At 49.2% G+C, this 18,312-nt stretch overlaps 1 protein-coding gene across 3 annotated transcripts in view; it reads right to left on the reverse strand.

Moving 5' to 3' along the window:
• Positions 1 to 18,312, reverse strand: part of IQANK1 (IQ motif and ankyrin repeat containing 1) — a 184,822-nt gene that overhangs the window by 51,329 nt on the left and 115,181 nt on the right. The window lies entirely within an intron of this gene.

Raw genomic sequence — 18,312 nt, forward strand, 5'->3', positions numbered from 1 at the left:
TTCTTTAGAGTCTTAGGTTAGGAATTCCCAAATTAATTGATGGAACTGAAGTGCAGTTGGGGCAACTCCCTCTTTTATATGCTTGGAAATCTTCAGGATTGGTGGAGGCGGAGAGGGGTGAGCAGACCCAGTGCATAAGGACATTCAGAAGATTCTAGTGCCTTTTGGAAAGACACCTTGATTGTACAAATGGGAATATCCAGACACTCCTCTCAAAAAGCTCCATAACCTTCATTTGCTCACCTGTAACTGGAGTTCGAGGTGAAATCTGCACATTCCCACTCATTGGGTATTGTCATAAATATAAAGGGAAGGGTAGCAACCTTCCTATATACTATAAAATCTCTCCTGGACAGAGGCAAAAAATCCTTTTACCTGTAAAGGGTTAAGAAGCTCAGGTAACCTAGCTGGCACCTGACCAAAAGGACCAATAAGGGGACAAGATACTATCAAATCGGGGGGTGGGAGGCTTTGTTTTGTCTGTTCCATGTGGCTTTTGCTGGAGACAGATCAAGAAAGCAAGCAATCCAACTCCATTAGGATTAGTAAATACTAACAAGGGAATGCATTAGCTTACATTTATTTTGGCTTGTGATTTTCTCTGTGCTGAGAGGAAGGTATATTACTGGTTTTCTTTTTGTAACTTTAAAGTTTTGCCCAGAGGGAAATCCTCCGTGTTTTGAATCTGAGTGCCCTGTGAGATTATCTTCCATTCTAATTTCACAGAGGTGCTTCTTTGAACTTTTTTCTTTCTAATAAAGTCCTGTAGTTTTTTTTAATCTGATTGCGGTTTTTTTAATGGTCTAAAAAAACCCTAAGGTTGGTTTGTGCTCATCTTGTTTATTCTCAAGCCCAGGAAAGGGGGTGGAGGGCTTGGGGGAATATTAGGGGAAAGTAGGAATTCCAAGTGGTCCTTTTCCTGAGTTTTGTCTAATCACTTGGTGGTGGCAGTGTTACCTAATCCAAGGTACAAGGGAGAATTTGTGCCTTGGGGAGTTTTTAACCTAAGATGGTAGAAATAAGCTTAGGGGTTTTTTCATCTGGGTCCCCATGTCTGTACCCTAGAGTTCAGAGTGGGGAGAGAACCCTGACAGATGTGCTGAAAGTACAGTCTGGATCAGTAACAGCCTTCAGAAAGCAATGCCTATTGCAGTACCCTCACGCCCCAACTCCCCTCCTTCACAGCTCCAAATGTTTGGAGCACAAAAGATACAAAAGACAGGGTGACACAACAACTGTCTCAGTTCTTTCTAACATCCCCCCTCAAAGCACTGGGGAGCTGCAGCAGGGTCCCCATTCCCCTTCCAGGAAGGCTCCTGGAGCTCTTCCCCCTGCCTCTGGCTGCAGGAGGAGGTGCAGAGGAGCCAACTTGTTGTTCACAGGAGGGAAGAGAAAAAGGGAGGGTGATTGAGCTTTGATTGGTTGCTCTGCCCTTGGAGGAAGCAGGGCAGTGAGGCAGATGGCCAATCAGAAGGCAGCTCTCCCCCCTTTCTTCCCCCCCCCCCCCCACTCTCCAGGACTCAAATGTGCTATCTTAACCTTGCTTTGGGGAATGGAATGTGACGTGTGCATAATATTTGAATAATATTTGAAGTACAGAATGTGACCCAGCTTAGCCACTAATTAAAATATAAGAGAAGGTTTTTTTGTTCACACGTGTAGTTTTTAAAAAATTTCCATGGCACACCTGTTTGGGCCTGACAACACCCAGGTTGGGAAACACTGATTAAAAACAAGCTGTATAATGACAGGCTCAATGAGCTCTATCTAGTTAGGTCAACAAAGAGACTGTTAAGAGGTGATTTGATCATAGTATAATAAATACCTACATGAGGAACAGAAATTGAATATTTTTGGAGGATGGAGACCTAAGCCCTGAGGTAAGTGGGGAAGTGGGATACTGGGAGGAAACACAAGGAGGAGGGTGCAACAGCAGAGGCCTCCTGATTCATACTGAGAAAGCAGGGCAATCACCTAGTTATCTTAGGTGTCGGTACATGAACACAAGAAGCTTGGGAAACAAGCAGGAAGAATTGGAAGTCCTGGCACAATCAAGAAACTATGATGTGATTGGAATAACAGAGACTTGGTGGGGTAACTCACATGACTGGAGCACTGTCATGGATGAGTATAAACTTTTCAGGAAGGACAGGGCAGGGGAGAAAAGTTGGAGGAGTTGCACTGTATGTAAGGGAGTGGTATGATTGTGCCGAGCTCCCGTATGAAACTGGAGAAAAGCCTGTGAGAGTCTTTGGGTTAAGTTTAGAGGTGAGAGGAACGAGGGTGATGTCGTAGTGGGCATCTGCTATAGACCACCAGACCAGGAGAATGAGGCAGATGAGGCTTTCTTCAGACAACTAACATAAGTTTACAGATCACAGGCCCAGGTTCTCATGGGGGACTTCAATCACCCTGACATCTGCTGAGAGAGCAATACAGCAGTGCACAGACAATCCAGGAAGTTTTTGGAGTGTGTTCATAGAATCATAGAATGTCAGGGTTGGAAGGGACCTTAGGAGGTCATCTAGTCCAATCCCCTGCTTATAGCAGAACCAATCCCCAGACAGCTTTTTATCCTAGTTCCCTAAATGGCCCCCTCAAGGATTGAACTCACAACCCTGGATTTAGCAGGCCAATGCTCAAACCACTGAGCTATCTCCCCCCCCCGGCCCAATTAAAAAAAAAACAAGGGACCTTGACAGGTCATTGAGTCCAGCTCCCTGCCTTCACTAGCAGGACCAAGTACTGATTTTTGCCCTAGATCTCTAAGTTGCCCCCCTCAAGGATTGAACTCATAACCCTAAGTTTAGCAGACCAATGCTCAAACCACTGAGCTATCCCTCCCCCACTAAGTTGTTGTGGACAACTTCCTGGTGCAAGTGCTAGAGGAACCAATTAGGGGCCATGCTCCTCTTGACCTGCTACTCACAAACAGGGAAGAATTGGTAGGGGCAGCAGAAGTGGGTGGCAACCTGGGCAGAAGTGACCATGAGATGGTTGAGTTCAGGATCCTGACAAAAGGAAGAAAGGAGAGCAGCAGGAAGAAAGGAGAGCATTGACCCTGCACATCAGAAAAGCAGACTTTGACTCCCTCAGGGAGCCGCGCACAAGCAACCAGAGAGTTTGCGAACAGGGGTTGCTAACAGGGAGTTTTGCAAGGGAGTTCTCCAGGTGAAGGAGGAGCAAATACAGCATCTGTAGGGTAAGTGACTGTCTGTAATATGTGTGTGTTTGTGTTTGGGGGTTACTTGCAGTGTGCTGAGCTTGTGTTTGTCAGTCTGTTTGTTTGAAGGACCATGTGCTGTGGCTGGCAGTTGGAGGTCCTGAGCTTCAAAGGAAGGTTTGAAGGCTCGAAGCCTCTGGTAATTGGCTGAGCCTTAATCAGTGGGCGAGGCATTAACTCAGGCCAGGGCTTTATAAAGCCGCGCACAAGCGACAAGGGGCTGCTAACAGGGAGTTTTGCAAGGAAGTTTGGGAAGGGAGAGGGGGTCCCTTGTCGGTCCTACCTGTTTCCCTGTAGTCCCCTTAAAACCTATAATCCAAACTATATTCCAAAACTCCTTTCTTAAACCACCCATTAACTAGGAGACAATGCAGGCAGAAGCCCAGCAGCAGAGTGGGGGCTATCTAGTTTATTGTGCTGAGTGTAGCATGTATGATTACCTGCCTTGTGGGCGGGTGGTGTATGTGTGCATTCGGTGCAAGGAGCTCCTGGCCCTCAGAGACCGCGTACGGGCTTTGGAGGCCAGGGTGGCGGAACTGGAGGAGCTAAGAAAGGCAGAGAGGTATATTGATGAGGCTTTCCAGGACACTGTAGAATTGTCCCACCTCCGCTCAGACAGCCTCTGTGCTGTTGAGGAGGAAGAAAGGCCCAGGGAAGCAGAGCAGTCAATGGGAGCAGAGGGAAACCTTCCCATAGTTGGGACCCTCCTTCCAGATGGTGCTGGGGTTGCCTCTCGCACTGAGGTTACCTCTCCGGGGGAGGGAACTCCAGTTGCTAAGAAAAGGCAGGTGTTAGTAATGGGAGATTCAATCATTAGAAACGTAGATAGCTGGTTTGTGATGACCGGGAGAACCGTATGGTGACTTGCCTGCCTGGTGCGAAGGTTGCGGATCTCTAGAGGCATCTAGACAGACTTATGTGTAGTGCTGGGGAGGAGCTGCTGGTCGTGGTACATGTAGGTACCAATGACATAGGGAAGGGTAGGAGAGATGTCCTGGAAGCCAAATTTAGGCTGCTAGGGAAGAGACTCAAATCCAGGACCTCCATGGTGGCATTCTCAGAAATGCTCCCAGTTCCACGCTCAGGGCCAGGTAGGCAGGCAGAGCTTCAGAGTCTCAGTGCATGGATGAGATGATGGTGTAGAGAGGAGGGGTTTATGTTCATTAGGAACTGGGGAAACTTTTGGGATAGGGGGAGCCTATACAGGAGAGATGGGCTCCACCTAAACCAAAGTGGAACCAGACTGCTGCCACTAAACATTATAAAGGTTGTAGAGCAATTTTTAAATTCGGAGATGGGGGAAAGCCGACTGCTGCAGAGGAGCATGTGGATCGGACACAGACTTCTCTTAGGGGAGAGTCTGATGATAGGGAATCTCCAGGTTATAGTCAGGAACAGAGGACGGAAGAGGATAATGTAAGGGCTGGATCAGATGATAAACAGTCACATAAAAAAGAATTTGGCACATCAGATAAGGGCAGACAAATAATTGAAAGTGCTTGTACACAAATGCTAGAAGTCTAAATAATAAGATGGGTGAACTAGAGTGCCTTGTGATAAAGGAGGATATTGATATAATAGGCATCACAGAAACCTGGTGGACTGAGGACAATCAATGGGACACAATCATTCTGGAGTACAAAATATATCGGAAGGACAGAACAGGTTGTGCAGGGGCAGGAGTGGCACTATATGTGAAAGAAAATGTAGATTCTTCTTCGAGTGATTGCTCACATCCATTCCAGTTAGGTGTGTGCGCCGCGCGTGCACGCTCGTCGGAAACTTTTTTACCCTAGCAACTCCAGTGGGCCGGCAGGTCGCCCCCTAGAGTGGCGCCGCCATGGCGCTCGATATATACCCCTGCCGGCCCACCCGCTCCTCAGTTCCTTCTTACCGCCGTATCGGTCGTTGGAACTGTGGAGCGTGGCATTGCTGTCCTCCACGTTCCTAGCTCTCCTTGTTACTACCGTTGTTACTACAGTTGTTAGTTAGTCGTTAAGTATAGTTAGTTAATTAGTTGTAGTGTAAATAGTATTTGTATATAGTTGTTCGCCGGTCTGGGCTGTAGCCCTTCCCGGCACCCGGCACCGGGCTCATGCCTGGTTCGCCGGGCTTTAAGCAATGTGCGGCCTGTAAAAAGCCTATGCCAACCAGCAACCCTCACGACGCGTGTCTAAAGTGCCTGGGGGAATCGCACAGGTCGGACAAGTGCCGCATTTGCAAGGCTTTTAAGCCCAGAACAAAGAAGGAGAGAGACCAGAGACTCAGGACTCTCCTAATGGAAGCGGCACTTGACCCAGCAGCTTCGCAGGCCGTGATCTCGACGCCGGCACCGGATCGCACCGGCACCGGAAAGACTCCCCGGCACCGACCTTCCCCGGCACCGGGTGCAGAAACGAGACCATCAACGTCTGCTACTCCAGCCAGGCAGACTCGAATGGAGCGCCCGGCATCGACATCGGCCGCGGCACTACCGGCACCGTCGACTCCAGGCCCGGTGGGTCCGTCGAGTCCGGTACCGCCAAGCTCCCCCATAAGATCTGGGGTTGAGGTATTGGTCCCATCCACTCCGGAGACCTTCGCCTCGGCACGGGACCTTATCGCCCTGATTGAGTCGACTCAGCCGCCACCCCCGGTACCTCCGGTGCGGGTAGCATCTAGGGGCAAGCCCATGATGACGGCACCGTCTCAGGACTCACGCTCGCGATCGAGGTCCCGACGCCACGGTCGCTCAAGATCCCGCCGCCGCTCGCAGTCCCGGCACCGCTCCCCTCGGCGGTACCGGTCGCACTCGCGGCACCGATCGACCTCCAAACGGTCACGGTCTGACTCCAGCCGTCGATACCGGCACCGTGACTCTAGGAGCCAGTCTCGCCGTCATTCACCGTGCCGGTCGACCTCCCGGCACCGAGCTGGTGGCAGGTCCCGGTCCCGGTCGACCTCCCGGCACCACGTCGGTGGCAGGTCCAGGTCCCGATCCCGGCACCGAAGCAGCGGCCGGTACCGGTCCAGATCCCGGCACCGAGACAGAACCCGGTCCCGATCCCGGCGCCACTATGACTCCCGGTACCGATCCCCGGCACCGAGAAGATCTTCGGTGCCGAACCGCGCAGACTCTTATCAGCCGCGGTCGGCCCCGCCATGGCCTTCTAGACAGCCGTCGGTGTCATCTCAAGCGGACAGCGTATATGCGCTGGGCACCGACAGACAGGCGGCATTATTCCAGGACCCTCCGCAACAGGACCAGGGTCCGCAGCAGTGGGGGTTTTGGACACCCTGGGCATACCATCAAGCCCAGGGCCCCCAACAGCTTCCTGCTAGGCCTGCAACGGCGGAGCACAGGGTGCCAGAGGCTTCGTTGTCTCGCCCCCCTCCCTCCCCTGATGGAGAGGAAGGATCGAAGCAGCAAGACCCTGGTCTTGCTCCTGAGACAGAGGCGAGGGCCGAGGGGGACCCCCCACTGGACACTTTCTTGCCAGGGGTCTCCTCATCCTCCTCCCCCGACGAAGCGGTGGCTGGCACTTCCTCCAGTAGCCCTCCTCCCCTAGATCTCAGGGCACACCAAGACCTCCTTAGGCGAGTAGCACAGAATCTGAGCTTGCAAGCCGAGGAGGTCTCTGAGATCAAGGACCCCATCGTCACCATCCTCTCATCCGATGCTCCCACCAGGGTCGCCCTACCCTTCATTAGGACGATCCAGGCCAACGCCAATACAATCTGGCAGTCACCGGCCTCCATCCCCCCTACGGCGAGGGGCGTCGAGAGGAAGTACATGGCCCCCTCCAAGGGCTACGTGTACCTCCACGTTCACCCGACACCGTGTTCCCTGGTGGTGCAGTTGGTGAACGAGAGGGAGCGCCACGGGCAGGAAGCCCCAGCCCCCAAATCCAAGAAGGCCAGGCGTATGGACCTCCTCGGCCGCAAGGTCTATTCGGCTGGGGCCCTTCAGCTCAGGGTTTCAAATCAGCAAGCCCTTCTTAGCAGATATGCTTTTAACTCATGGGTGGCAGCGGACAAGTTCAAAGAGCTGCTGCCACAGGAGGCCCGTCAAGAATTTGCGGCCATTCTGGACGAGGGCAAGAAGGTTGCACGAACCTCGTTACAGGCCTCTTTGGACGCTGCAGACTCGGCTGCCTGCACCCTCGCCTCGGGGGTAACGATGCGCCGCATCTCCTGGCTTCAGGTTTCTGGCCTTCCACCGGAGCTCCAATACACCATCCAGGACCTCCCGTTCGAAGGCCAGGGCCTGTTTTCAGAAAAGACAGACCCCAGACTGAAAAGTCTTAAAGACAATCGGGTCATTATGCGCTCCCTCGGGATGCACACGCCAGGAATGCAGCGCAGACCCTTCCGGCCACAGCAGCAACAGCAGCGTAGGCCATACCCCCAGTTCCGCCAACGGCAGGACCTTAATAGGCGCTGCGGCAGGAATGGAAGGCGTAGACATTCGGGGAACCAAGGGGGGCAGAATCAAAGCTCCTCCAAGCCCCCGCCTGGGCCCAAGCCTTCGTTTTGAAGGTGCGCTCGAGGGCGCAATAACAGTTTCCCCCACGGATCCTTCCCCCCCGTTTTCCAACCGCCTTTCGTTTTTCCTCCCGGCATGGACCCAAATAACATCGGACCGCTGGGTCTTACGCACGGTGCAGACGGGATACCGCCTGCAGTTTATATCATTTCCTCCCTCCCGCCCCCCTTCCTCGTCCCTCTTCAGGGACCGCTCTCACGAGCAATTCCTTTGGCAGGAGGTACAGACACTCCTCAACAAAGGAGCTATAGAGGCGGTTCCGGAAAACGAGAAAGGCAAGGGGTTTTATTTCCGCTACTTTCTGATCCCCAAGGCCAAGGGAGGCCTCAGGCCTATCCTCGACCTGCGAGAGCTCAACAAGTACCTAGTGAAGTTGAAGTTCCGCATCGTATCCCTGGGGACCATTATCCCATCCCTGGATCCGGGAGACTGGTATGCCGCCCTCGACATGCAGGACGCTTATTTTCACATTGCCATTTGGCCACACCACAGATGTTTCCTTCGATTCGTGGTGGGCCGCCTTCACTACCAATTTGCAGTCCTCCCATTTGGCCTTTCTACGGCTCCGAGGGTATTCACAAAATGCATGGCCATCGTTGTGGCACATCTTCGGCGCAGTCGTATCCACATGTTCCCTTACCTAGACGATTGGTTAATTCAGGGCACGTCGGAGCTACAGGTTTGCAGCCACGTCCGCAGGATCACCGGCCTGTTTGCTACCTTGGGCCTCATGATCAACGTAGACAAGTCCACCCTGCTCCCCACGCAGAGGGTGGAGTTCATCGGGGCCGTCCTGGACTCCACCGTGGCCAGGGCTCTTCTGCCGTTACCAAGGTTCCAGGCGTTGTCGGCGATCGTTCAGCGATTGCGGGCAGCCCCCTTAACTTCAATATGGACATGTCTAACCCTGTTAGGTCACATGGCAGCATGCACATTTGTGACCGGTTACGCTCGGCTCCGCATGAGGCCCCTCCAGTCATGGCTCATCGCACATTACCAGCCGGCAAGGCAACCACTAGACATGTTGATCACAATTCCCCAGGGGGTGTTGGATTCTCTCAGCTGGTGGCTAGACCAGTCCGTAGTGTGTGCGGGGCTCCCATTCCACCCACCCCAGCCCTCGGTGTCCCTAACGACGGATGCCTCAGATCTTGGCTGGGGGGCCCACCTGGGATCCCTGAGAACACAGGGCCTGTGGTCCCCGCAGGAGGTGAAGCTGCACATCAACATGCGGGAGTTGAGAGCGGTCCGCCTTGCTTGTCAAACGTTCTGTCACCAGCTTCGGGGTCATTGTGTCGCGGTGTTTACCGACAACACGACGACCATGTACTATATCAACAAGCAGGGCGGCACCAGATCCTCTCCCCTATGTCACGAGGCGATGCAACTCTGGGACTTTTGTGTAGCCCACTCCATTCACCTCACGGCTTCCTTTCTCCCCGGAGTACGGAACACGCTGGCGGACCGCCTGAGCAGATCCTTCCTCTCACACGAGTGGTCCCTTCGCCCGGACGTCGCCCTCTCGATCTTCCAGAGGTGGGGTTATCCCCGTGTGGACCTCTTCGCGTCCAGGGGGAACAGGAAATGCCAGGCGTTCTGCTCTTTTCAGGGCAGGGAACCCGGGTCTATAGCGGATGCCTTCCTTATTCCGTGGACGACCCACTTGTACTACGCGTTTCTCCCGTTCCCGCTGGTCCACAGGGTCCTTCTGAAGGTGCGCAGGGACAGGGCCAGCGTGATCATGGTAGCCCCGGCGTGGCCCAGGCAACATTGGTACCCCATGTTGCTGGACCTGGCCATAGCCGACCCAGTTCCCCTGCCCCTTCACCCGGACCTGATCACCCAGGAACACGGGACTCTCTGTCACCCGGACCTGCAGTCGCTGCACCTAGCGGCGTGGCTCCTGCGTGGCTGACCAGTTCTGAACTGCGCTGCTCCACCCCGGTACGGGAGGTACTCTTGGGCAGCAGGAAGCCTTCCACTAGATCGACATACTCGGCCAAGTGGAAGCGTTTCTCCTGTTGGTGCGTGGAGAAAGGTCTCCGCCCTATGGAAGTTTCGGTGGCCAATATTTTAGACTATATTTGGTCCCTCAAACAACAGGGCCTGGCGATATCGTCCTTGCGGGTCCACCTGGCGGCTATCTCCACCTTTCACCCGGGTGGGGATGGCCGCTCCGTTTTTTCTCACCCGACGGTGACTAGATTCCTGAAGGGGCTGGAACGTTTGTACCCTAACGTCCGACTCCCTGCTCCAACCTGGGATCTTAACCTGGTGTTGTCTCGGCTCATGGGGCCCCCCTTCGAGCCATTAGCTACTTGCTCCCTACTCTCTCTCTCTTGGAAGACTGCCTTTTTAGTAGCTATCACCTCAGCTAGACGGGTGTCGGAACTCCGGGCTCTCACGGTAGACCCCCCGTATACAGTCTTCCATAAAGATAAGGTGCAGCTGAGGCCACACCCTGCCTTTCTCCCCAAGGTGGTCTCAGCCTTCCACATCAACCAAGAGATATTCCTCCTGGTTTTTTTCCCGAAACCTCACTCTTCAGGCAGGGAGCAACAGCTCCACTCGCTTGATGTCCGTAGGGCTCTCGCGTTCTATGTGGAGAGGACCAAACCGTTCCGCAAATCCCCCCAGCTTTTCGTGGCAGTAGCGGACCGCATGAAGGGCCTTCCCATTTCTTCGCAGAGGTTATCCTCGTGGGTAACGTCCTGTATCAGGACCTGCTATGACTTGGCCCACGTCCCTACGGGCCGTGTGACTGCGCATTCTACCAGGGCGCAGGCGTCGTCGCTGGCTTTCCTCGCCCGTGTGCCCATCCAGGAAATCTGTCGGGCAGCGACCTGGTCATCGGTCCACACCTTTGCTTCCCACTACGCCCTGGTCCAGCAGTCAAGAGAGGATGCGGCCTTCGGATCTGCAGTGCTCCATGCCGCTACTTCTCACTCCGACCCCACCGCCTAGGTATGGCTTGGGATTCACCTAACTGGAATGGATGTGAGCAATCACTCGAAGAAGAAAAGACGGTTACTCACCTTTGTAACTGTTGTTCTTCGAGATGTGTTGCTCACATCCATTCCACACCCGCCCTCCTTCCCCACTGTCGGAGTAGCCGGCAAGAAGGAACTGAGGAGCGGGTGGGCCGGCAGGGGTATATATCGAGCGCCATGGCGGCGCCACTCTAGGGGGCGACCTGCCGGCCCACTGGAGTTGCTAGGGTAAAAAAGTTTCCGACGAGCGTGCACGCACGGCGCGCACACCTAACTGGAATGGATGTGAGCAACACATCTCGAAGAACAACAGTTACAAAGGTGAGTAACCGTCTTTTCAAATGAAGTAAAAATCTTAAGCGAATCCACATGTTCCATAGAATCACTATGGATAGAAATTTCATGCTCTAATAAAAATATAACATTAGGGAATCTATTATCGACCACCTGACCAGGACAGTAATAGTGATGATGAAATGCTAAGGGAAATTAGAGAGGCTATCAAAATTAAGAACCCAATAATAGTGGGGGATTTCAATTATCCCCGTATTGACTGGGAACATTTCACTTCAGGATGAAATGCAGAGATAAAATTTCTCGATACTTTAAATGACTGCTTCATGGAGCAGCTGGTACGGGAACCCACAAGGGGAGAGGTGACTCTAGATTTAATCCTGAGTGGAGCGCAGGAGCTGGTCCAAGAGGTAACTATAGCAGGACCACTTGGAAATAGTGACAATAATACAATAGCATTCAACATCCCTGTGGGGGGAAGAACACCTCAACAGCCCAACACTGTGGCATTTAATTTCAAAAGAGGGAACTATACAAAAATGAGGGGGTTAGTTAAACAAAAGTTAAAAGGTACAGTGACTAAAGTGAAATCCCTGCAAGTTGCATGGGCCCTTTTTAAAGACACCATAATAGAGGCCCAACTTCAATGTATACCTCAAATTAAGAAACACAGTAAAAGGACTAAAAAAGAGCCATCGTAGCTTAACAACCATGTAAAAGAAGCAGTGAGAGATAAAAAGACTTCCTTTAAAAAGTGGAAGTAAAATCCTAGTAAGGCAAATAGAAAGGAGCACAAACACTGCCAGCTTAAGTGCAAGAGTGTAATAAGAAGAGCCAAAGAGGAGTTTGAAGAACGGCTAGCCATGAACTCCAAAGGTAATAACAAAATGTTTTTTAAGTACATCAGAAGCAGGAAGCCTGCTAAACAACCGGTGGGACCCCTTGATGATTGAAATGCAAAAGGAGCGCTTAAAGACAATAAAGTCACTGCGGAGAAACTAAATGGATTCTTTGCTTCAGTCTTCACGGCTGAGGATGTTAGGGAGATTCCCAAACCTGAACTGGCTTTTGTAGGTGACAAATCTGAGGAACTGTCGCAGACTGAAGTGTCACTAGAGGAGGTTTTGGAATTAATTGATAAACTCAACATTAACAAGTCACAGGGACCAGATGGCATTCTCCCAAGAGTTCTGAAAGAACTCAAATGTGAAGTTGTGGAACTATTGACTAAGGTTTGTAACCTGTCCTTTAGATCAGCTTCGGTACCCAATGACTGGAAGTTAGCTAAGGTAACGCCAATATTTAAAAAGGGCTCTAGAGGTGATCCCGGCAATTACAGACCGGTAAGTCTAACGTCAGTACCAGGCAAATTAGTCGAAACCATAGTTAAGAATAAAATTGTCAGACACATAGAAAAACATTAACTGTTCAGCAATAGTCAACATGGTTTCTGTAAAGGGAAATCGTGTCTTACTAATCTATTAGAGTTCTTTGAAGGGGTCAAACATGTGGACAAGGGGGATCCAGTGGACATAGTGTACTTAGATTTCCAGAAAGCCTTTGACAAGGTCCCTCACCAAAGGCTCTTACGTAAACTAAGCTGTCATGGGATAAAAGGGAAGGTCCTTTCATGCACTGAGAACTGGTTAAAAGACAGGGAACAAAGGGTAGGCATTAATGGTAAATTCTCAGAATGGAGAGGGGTAACTAGTGGTGTTCCCCAGGGGTCAGTCCTAGGACCATTCCTATTCAATTTATTCATAAATGATCTGGAGAAAGGGGTAAATAGTGAGGTGGCAAAGTTTGCAGATGATACTAAACTACTCAAGATAGTTAAGACCAAAGCAGATTGTGAAGAACTTCAAAAAGATCTCACAAAAATTACGTGATTGGGCAACAAAATGGCAAATGAAGTTTAATGTGGATAAATGTAAAGTAATGCACATTGGAAAAAATAACCCCAACTATACATACTATATGATGGGGGCTAATTTAGCTATAACAAGTCAGGAAAAAGAGCTTGGAGTCATCGTGGATAGTTCTCTGAAGATGTCCATGTAGTGGGCAGAGGCAGTAAAAAAGCAAACAAGACGTTATGAATCATTAAAAAGGGGATAGAGAATAAGACAGAGAATATCTTATTGCCCTTATATAAATCCATGGTATACCCACATCTCGAATACTGTGTACAGATGTGGTCTCCTCACCTCAAAAAAGATATTCTAGCACTAGAAAAGGTTCAGAAAAGGGCAACTAAAATGATTAGGGGATTTGAGAGGGTCCCATATGAGGAAAGATTAAAGAGGCTAGGCCTCTTCAGCTTGGAAAAGAGGAGACTAAGGGGGGATATGATAGAGGTATATAAAATCATGAGTGATGTAGAGAAAGTGGATAAGGAAAAGTTATTTACTTATCCCCATAATACAAGAACTAGGGGTCACCAAATGAAATTAATAGGTAACAGGTTAAAAACAAATAAAAGGAAGTTCTTCTTCACGCAGCGCACAGTCAACTTGTGGAACTCCTTACCTGAGGAGGTTGTGAAGGCTGAGACTATAACAATGTTTAAAAGGGAACTGGATAAGTTCATGGTGGTTAAGTCCACAAATGGCTATTAGCCAGGAAGGGTAAAGAATGGTGTCCCTAGCCACTGTTCATCAGAGGATGGAAATGGATGGCAGGAGAGAGATCACTTGATCATTGCCTGTTGGCTTCACTTCCTCTGGGGCACCTGGCATTGGCCACTGTCGGTAGGCAGACACTGGGCTAGATGGACCTTTGGTCCTGACCTGGTACGGCCGTTCTTATGTTCTTATGATGGGCAAGATCCCCTGGGAGACTAATATGAGGGAGAAAGGAGTCATATGGCTCCTTATTAGTCCATTTATCCAATCTATACTTTTTTAACTTGCTGGCAAGAATACTGTGGGAGACCATATCAAAAGCTTGGCTGTATTTCAAAGAAGCCTTATTAAGAGCGCAGGAACAAACCATCCCAATGTGTAGAAAGAATAGCAAATATGGCATGCGATCAGCTTGGCTTAACAGTGAAATCTTCGGTGAGCTTAATCACAAAAAGGAAGCTTACAAGAAGTGGAAATTTGGACAGATGAGTAGGGAGGAGTATAAAAATATTGCTCAAACATGCAGGGGTGTAATCAGGAAGGCCAAAGCACAATTGGAGTTGCAGCTAACATGAGATGTGAAGGGTAACAAGAAGGGTTTCTACAGGTATGTTACCAACAAGAAGGTCAGGGAAAGTGTGGGACCCTTACTGAACGGGGGAGGCAACTTAGTGCCAGTTGATGTGGAAAAAGCTGAAGTACTCAATGCTTTTTTTCCCTCAGTCTTCACAGTCAAGGTCAGCTCCCAGACTGCTGCACTGGGCAGCACAGTATGGGGAGGAGGTGAGCAGCCCTCAGTGGACATACATAGAAAAGCTGGACATACACAAATCCATGGGGCCACATGCATTGCATCTGAGGGTGCTCAGGGAGTTGGCTCTGCAATCATATCGGCCATTGGCCATTATCTTTGAAAAGTCAAGGTGATTGGGGAGGTCCCAGACAATTGGCGAAAGGCAAATATATTGCCTATCTTTTATAAAGTGAAGAAGGAGAATCCGGAGAACTACTGACCAGTCAGCTTCACCTCAGTCCCTGGAAAAACCATGGAGCAGGCCCTCAAGGAATGCATTTTGAAGCACTTGGAGGAGAGGAAGGTAATCAGGAACAGTCAACATGGATTCACCAAGGACAAGTCATGCCTGACCAACCTGATTGCTGTCTATAATGAGATAACTGGCTCTGTGGATATGGGAAAAGTGGTGGATGTGATATACCTTGACTTTAGCAAAGCTTTTGATATGGTCTCCCACAGTATTCTTGCCAGCAAGTTAAAAAAGTATAGATTGGATAAATGGACTAATAAGGTGGGATCAACGGTTTGATGTCTAGTTGGCAGCTGGTATCAAATGGAATGCCATGGGGTCTGTCCTGGGGCCAGTTTTGTTCAACATCTTCATTAATAATTTGGATGATGGGATGGATTGTACCCTCAGCAAGTTTGCAGATGACACTAAGCTGGGAGGAGAGGTAGATACGCTGGAGGGTAGGGATAGGATACAGAGGGACCTAGACAAATTGGAGGATTGGGCCAAAAGAAATCTGATGAGCTTCAACAAGGACAAGTGCAGAGTCCCGCACTTAGGACAGAAGAATTCCATACATTGCTACAAGCTGGGGACTGACTGGCTAAGCAGCAGTTCTGCAGAAAAGGACCTGGGGATTACAGTGGACAAGAAGCTGGATATGAGTCAACAGTGTGCCCTTGTTGCTAAGGCTAACGGCATATTGGGCTGCATTAGTAGAAGCACTGCCAGCAGATCAAGGGAAGTGATTATTCCCCTCTATTTGGCACTGGTGAGGCCACATCTGGAGTACTGCATCCAGTTTTGTGGGCCTCACTACAGAACGGATGTGGACAAATTGGAGAGTCCAGCAGAGGGCAATGAAAATGATTAGGGGGCTGGGGCACATGACTTATGAGGAGAAGCTGAGGGAACCGGGCTTAATTAGTCTGCAGAAGAGAAGAAGAGTGAGGACAGATTTGATAGCAGCCTTCAACTACCTGAAGGGGGTTTACATAGAGGATGGAGCTAGGCTGTTATCAGTGGTGGCAGATGACAGAACAAGGAGCAATGGTCTCAAGTTGCAGTGGAGGAGGTCTAAGCTGGATACTAGGAAAAACTACTTCACTAGGAGAGTGGTGAAGCACTGGAATGGGTTAACTAGGGAGGTGCTGGAATCTCTATCCTTAGAGGTTTTTAAGGCCTGGCTTGACAAAACCGTGGCTGGGATGATTTAGTTGCAGTTGGTCCTGCTTTGAGCAGGGGGTTGGACTAGATGACCTCGTGAAGTCTCTTCCAACCCTAATCTTCTATGATTTTAAGGGTTCTTCTGTCTAGCAAACAAAGATCTGATGATTTCAAGATTAAATTAGACAAATTCAGACTAGAAACAAGGCTCAAAATTTTAACAATGGAGTAATTAACCGTTGGAATAATTTATCAAGCATTGTGGTGAATTCTCCAGTGTCGGATGTGTGATCTCGGATGTGTAGAACCTTCAAAAGATTATAACAGGTACTATGGGTGTGACAGGGTGTGACAGTGGCAGATCTGGTGCCATTTCAGGCCAAGATATCCATGCCTCAGTTGAACACTGACAAACATAGAGCTAAAAATCAGTCTGGCTCACTTGTGTGTTAGTATTGTTAAACAGATATTACAATTATAAGAATGTGTTCAGAGTTTATTGAATGCTTGTGAGCTGCTGTATGCATTAATCTCACTTAAAACATCTGTGTCCCATATTGTAAGGTAATATTTACATTGCATTGTAAGCCTTTGTAAATTACCAGACAGGAGAGAGACATTAATTAGTGTGAAATGCTGGTCTCCAACAAAAGATGTTATGGCCTGCCCAATAAGGAAGGCCCACTGACACCCCACAGACCAGCCTGGAAGATTAAAGAGGACAAAAGAAAGACTTTGTTGTTTACTCTTCCCACCTCTGAGAAGATGATTCTTGCAAGTGAATTGCTCCCATCAGCTGAGTTGGCAGCTCAAAGCAGAAGTGAAGCAGTGAATAAAACCCCGGAAAAAGCAGGAACTGTATCTTTATATTGCTTGGACTCGGGGGGGAACAAGGATTACTAGAATAAACAAAAGATCCCCAGTGCTTATCCTGGGTTAGCCCTAAAGGTCATACAGACCTTGCTTATTATAGAAGCTTCTATTACTTTTTGAAAGTTAAGATGGTAAGTCATTATCTGCTTCAACTTTGTAAAAAACTCTTGTCTCCTTTTCCTATTTAGTAAATCTTTAGGTAATTTAGTACAGGATTGGCTGCAAGCGTTGTCTTTGGTGTGAGCTCTAACATGCAGTTCAGGACTGGGCATAACCGGAATATTGCTGTTATTCGTGGTGTAAGGGCCATCTATCACAATGGCAAGCTTCCCTGGGTGGCGAGACAGGAAGCACCTCAGGAGACTGTCTGTGACTCCATGTTAAGAATTTTATAGTGCCTAGGGAGTATACACTTGATAACTGGTTGGTGAAATCTAACCATAGAACTCTCAACCAGTTTGGGGTTTGTGCCTGTTTTTTTTTAACAGTCTGCCTTGAGGTTGGTAGTCAGGCTCTTGAGCCACTGCAGGACAGCTTGACAAGGAGTACAGTAAATATCCCAAAGCTTTTGTATCTATAAACGTTATGTATCATTTTCAGATAGGATTGTAATCTAGCTCCATGGGGAAGGATTATAGAGCTAACTCCAGTTCCAGATAATTACCACTCGTGTGTGTGTGTGGGGGGGGGGGGGCATTTCACATACTGATTCAGACCATGTTCAAGGATCCAGATGACAAAGACAGGGTTTTTGATACAAAGGCTCAGCCTGAACTGATTGAGTGACCGTCATTTGATCCTCAAATTAACAGAAGACTAAGTGAGAGGGAAAAACCCTGCTGTTGGGTTTGAAGAACTGGAAACCTACCAGGGTCTCCATGTGGATGATGAGTGTCACCTGGTAAGTTTAGCATGCATGTAGACAATTTTTTAAATTATATGTACTCTGTAATGCTTTTGTCCTAAATATACTCTATATATTCTGCTTTGTGAAACAGCCATCATAGCCACTGGGAGAGAGCAGAACAGAAGACCTGCTGGGATAAGCACAGCGAATTGGAAGGAGGACTGCAAGCCTAAATACCTAGTCTGGAGGGAGAGGGACATGGGTCCCTGCCCATAGAGAGGTGGTGGCTGGAGGTCTGAGACTTAAAGCGGTGCCTTTGAGCAGACCAAGCCAGAGGTGCCGCTAACCCTGGAACTGTGATATCTCCTGTTATAAACAAATAGCTAAGGGTTAATGTGTTTTTCACCTGGAAAAAAGTAACCTGAAGCACCTGACCAGAGGACCAATCAGGAAACAATACTTTTTCAAATCTGGGTGGAGGGTTTTTTGTGTGTGAGTCCTTTGTTCTTGGTTTTCTGCCTGCACTTTCTTGGCTATGAGGGGGTTTTTATTTCCTGCTTTCTAATCTTTTGTTTCCAAGTTGTGAGTACAGAGATCATAAAAACAATAGGGGTTATTGGTTTTTTCTTTTGTATTTACATGTCTATAGTTGCTGGAGTGCTTTGAATTGTATTCTTTTTGAATAAGGCTGTTTATTTAATATTCTTTTAAGCAAAAGACCCTGTATTTGTCACCTTAATACAG

Source organism: Gopherus flavomarginatus, chromosome 2 (assembly GCF_025201925.1).
Source record: "Gopherus flavomarginatus isolate rGopFla2 chromosome 2, rGopFla2.mat.asm, whole genome shotgun sequence".
Taxonomy (NCBI): Eukaryota; Metazoa; Chordata; order Testudines; family Testudinidae; genus Gopherus; species Gopherus flavomarginatus.